This window comes from Macrobrachium nipponense, chromosome 27 (assembly GCF_015104395.2).
Source record: "Macrobrachium nipponense isolate FS-2020 chromosome 27, ASM1510439v2, whole genome shotgun sequence".
Lineage (NCBI taxonomy): Eukaryota > Metazoa > Arthropoda > Malacostraca > Decapoda > Palaemonidae > Macrobrachium > Macrobrachium nipponense.
Window position 1 is genome coordinate 72,540,349 of NC_087216.1, and position 5,000 is coordinate 72,545,348.

The 5,000-nt window shown below is 32.4% G+C and overlaps 1 protein-coding gene across 1 annotated transcript in view; it reads right to left on the bottom strand.

The window, feature by feature from the left end:
* Window positions 1-5,000, bottom strand: part of LOC135201081 (uncharacterized) — a 58,760-nt gene that overhangs the window by 38,396 nt on the left and 15,364 nt on the right. The gene's annotated exons all lie outside the window — the stretch shown is intronic.

Here is a 5,000-nt window from a genome sequence, read left to right on the forward strand (position 1 = left end):
ATATATATATATATATATATATATATATATATATATATATTATATATATATATATTTCCGAGCATATTCGACCATTCGTTTTTGGCATCTGTATAACAGTGATTTTGAAATAATATTTCGTCAAAAATAATAACTCTTCACTTTTATTTTTCTTGTTTCTTGTATCTTTGAAATCTCTTGAAAAGTATTTAAAGAATTTCGCGTAATATATTTTGTCGTTCTCATTTAACATTTTTTTTTTAATGTTTATAACATAACCTTTTTGGAAATTTTAGAATTTCTTAAAATATGGATTTGACTTTTATCCTTTCTCTGTCATTTTTTTCGTGTCTAATTGACTTTACTGAAATGATCTAAGGTTTATACATCTGTTTTCCTATCGGTAATTTTAGAATACTCAGATTTTTCCGTTCTTTGTTGGGAATTCGGGATTGGACCAGCACCAGAAAAAAAAGCCTTTAAAAAGCCTTTTACTCGTAAAAACATAAAAACTTTTATGACCTATTATTCTATTGGCTACGACCAATTGTGCCTATTTTATTCCCACGAGTTTTTACAACCTTTAATTTTTTATGAATGAAACTTTTAAAAAAATTGAAAAATTTATTCACTTTTCAAGAAAAAATCTTGACACTTATTCCTCTATAATAAACCCGGTATGGAGCAATGCCTGCAATGATTTGACCTTACGCGGCGCACTGTAGACACTGCATGACTTAAGATAAGCCTTATCTCGTCCCACCTAGCTGTCCAACCTCTAGAACTCTGGCTTTGGCTTTTTCCAGTTTCCTCCTTTTCTTCCCCAACCTTTGCTCGCTTCAGAAATTGGGGTTTGTTTATAAAAGTATGATCGATTAATTGGTCTTTGTGTCCTGGCGTCGCGAAAAATCTCGGTGATTTTAGATAAAGACATTTTTCATTCGTCGGAGTTATGACCCTAATTCTTAAAAAAAAAATAAAGATAAAGATTCCTGCCTAACTGAGTTTATGCATTTTGGGTCCTGTTAAAATAAGCCAATATTTGGTCAAGAATTAGTTATTGATCAAAACACGTGTTTTTAGTGTCACTTAGAAATGAAGTAGTTTGTCATTTATCCATCCGTTGCTGCTGCTACTACTCTTACTATTTTCAGCTGCTGCGACTAGTCTCTAAAAGAAAAACTATTGAGATGGCTATTTGTCTGTCCGTCCGCACTTTTGCTGTTCGTCCTCAGATCTTGAAAACGACTGAGTCTAGAGGGCTGCAAATTGGTAGGTTGATCATCCACCCTCCAATCATCAAACATACCAAATTGCAACCCTCTAGCGTCAGTAGTCTTCATTTTATTTAAGGTTAAAGATACCCATCATCGTGCGTCTGCCAACGATAAAGGCCAGGCCACCACCGGGCCGGTGTTGAGCTTCATAGCCTACGGCTCATACAGCATTATACGGAAACCACCGAAAACTAGATCTACAGGGTGTCCATAAATTCCCAGTACCATTCTAGCAATAAATACTTGTGATGGTACTGGGACTTTATGGACACACTGTATTTTCGTTGGCCTTGATTATCATGGTATGTACAGGCAACTCGATTTGCAGTTTTTTACTTGTTTATTGCTTCTAATATAACTACTACTACTAATATCAGCGTCATTAGCTTCTATTATCGTCCTTATATACGACTTATACCAGTGCTACTGACTTAGATATAATAATAATAATAATAATAATAATAATAATAATAATAATAATAATAATGAAAAACCTTGTTCGTAGACGCAATGGTCGAAAAGCCTTGTTGCGTAAGGTGTCGGGGTCGAGCTAGACCCTCGTGGGGTTAAAATGAATAATTTGTTAGGCAAGAAGATTGATTATCAGCAACTCCCAGGATGTGTAGGACATAGAGAGAGAGAGAGAGAGAGACAGACAGAGAGAGAGAGACCAGAGAGAGAGAGCGAAGAGGACTTTGTGAGGAGAGAGGAGAGAAGAGATAAACTTGTATGCACACACAAATGTATTTTCCCTGTGGTCACGGTATCGAGTTTGAATTAAAACTACGTTCATTTAACACATTGATTTTCAGAAGCCTGTGCACTCTCTCTCTCTCTTTCTCTCTCTCTCTCTCTCTCTCTCTCTCTCTCTCTGCTTATTTGCTTTTTGGGACGTATTTCCTATCACCAATTCTCAATCTCTCTCTACTTTTTTATTACAAACTATTTCTCTCTCTCTCTCTCTCTCTCTCTCTCTCTCTCTCTCTCTCTCTCTCTCTCTCTCTCTCTCTCTCTCTCATTTTTGCTGTATTGGACAAATTATCCGTCAATCTCTCTCTACTTTTTTATTACAAACTATTTCTCTCTCTCTCTCTCTCTCTCTCTCTCGGGTCTCTCTCTCTCTCTCTATTTTTGCTGTATTGGACAAATTATCCGTCATCCCTCTCTACTTTTTTAAAATTTTTTTTTACAAAGAAACTATTTCTCTCTCTCTCTCTCTCTCTTCTTCCTCTCTCTCTCTCTCTCTCTCTCTCTCTCTCTCTTATCTTTAGGTTATAATAATAATAATAATAATAATAATAATAATAATAATAATAATAATATAAACCTTCACTCGAATATACATGCTTATTCAAATACGTAAGATGATAATCCTGGAATTAGCATAATTCCTTCCAAAACACGAAATTTTTATTCCCCTCCATTTGTTCGTTATCATATTCAATGACAATTTATAACGCAGGAGATGGGAACACTGATTCTTCAGCGTGTTTTCACGCGCATGCGTGAGTATATCCATTGATAAGAAATCTTATAAGTATGCAACCTTACTTCTTTGCTAAAGCCAGCACTCAAAGTGACTTTGTGTTATCTAGCTATTTATTTATTTGTTTATTTTGGTGTTCATGTAAAGTACGTTTCAGATAGGTGTTTGTGTGTGTTAAAAATTTTTTTTTTAGTTTTTTTTTTTTTAGTTTTTTATCAGTAAATTGTTGAGTTCATGTTTGTACGTCATATAATGTTTGTGGTGTTCTCTATGTGTACGTAGTATTTGTGATAGTAGGAGATAAATAATTCTTATAAAAAATAATAACTAATAATAATAATAATCTGAATAATAATAACTAATAATAATAATAATAATGGCTATATTTCTTCTAACATATATTAAGGCTTTATTCGATTTATAAATTTATTTCCTGGGTTTAATAATAAATAAATATAATAATTCTAATAATAATAATAAAATAAAATAATAAATAATAATAATAATAAATAATAATAAGAGCCGCTAATTTATTTCTTAAATAACATATAATAAACAATTCGATTATAACGTTTTAAGTTAATAAAATAATAATAATCAATAATAAATTAATAATAATAATAATAATAATTAATAATAATAATAAAATAATAATAAATAAATAAATAATAATAATAAGATTATATTAATGTAACATATAATAAACAATTAAATTATACATTCCTTTTTTTATTCATAATTATGTGTTGTTGCCAAGTACATTGCGCAGGCGCGTAGGTTGCCATAGCGTGATTTCTTGACCTTATGACCCAGGTTGTCGGTAATTAATATACAGGTACGTCACGCTCCCAGGTATACGAGTGTGATTTTACTTGTTACAAAATGATATTAGTCATTTTCAGAAGTGTGTGTGTGTGTGTGTGTGTGTGTGTGTGTGTGTGTGTGTGTGTGTGTGTGTGGATGATTATATGAATAATTGAATTGAAATGTTTTTGAATTGGTAATTTTAAGAAATGTTGTAGGATACTATTTTTTTTCTTTATAATTTATGCAAATTATTTTGATGAAGTAAGGTATGAATTTTATTGTTATTATTATTATTATTATTATTTATTTATTTATTTATCTATTTATCTATCTATTTATTTATTTTTTGGTCTATCACAGTCCTCCAATTCGATTGGGTGGTATTTATAGTGTGGGGGGTTCCGGGTTGCATCCTGCCTCCTTAGGAGTCCATCACTTTTCTCACTATGTGCGCTGTTTCCAGGAGCACACTCTTCTGCATGAGTCCTGGAGCTACTTCGGCATCTAACTTTTCCAGATTCCTTTCCAGGGATCTTGAGATCGTGCCTCCTAGTGTTACTATGATTAAGGGTACAATTTCCACTGGCATATCCCATATCCTTCTTATTTCTATTTTCAGGTCTTAATACTTTTCAATCTTTCCTCTTTCTTTCTCTTAATTATTATTATTATTATTATTATTATTATTATTATTATTATTATTATTATTATTATTATTCTTTATTATTTGGGATAAACCCATATCACGAGATGTCATAAAATGTTCTCAAGGGTCCACAATGATGTCATCGTTAGAAGTTCGTGTAAAACTTCATAGAAAAAAACTTGGCAAAAGCTTTCGAGCCCTTCTCTGGGTTCATCTTCAGCCCAAATGAGTCACTTAACTTACAATGTATACTGAGAACCCTTTAGAACATTATTATTATCATCATTATTATTATTATTATTACTCAGAAGATGAAGAAACCTATTCATATGGAACAAACACACCAAAGGGGCCACTGACTCGAAATTCGAACTTCCAAAGAATATTATGGTGTTCATTTGCAAGAAGTAAGACGAGGTAGAGAAGATTACAGGAAAAAATTAATCTCACTTATTAAAAATCGAAATAAAAAAACCATAACAGATACAGCTATACGACATTTTTTATGACAATAATCAGATGCTTTTGTCAGTCTTGTATATAGCAGTTACATATACATTTTTGTAAGCATATATGCTCGCTATTTTGTTTTCGTTTTTAGGCTCTGCCTGGTTGGTCATCTTTGCACGTCGGTAGTGAGGAAGTCTGACAGTTTTCCGTGCGTGTGTGTGTGTGTGTGTATGTGTCTGTCTGTCTTCCCCTTAACAATAGAACGATATTTCCAGCCAGTGTGACAGGTAACAGAGTTCATATGTTTAAAGGGGCTGTAATACTAATTAAAAGAACCGTTCGTTTCCATTGTTCT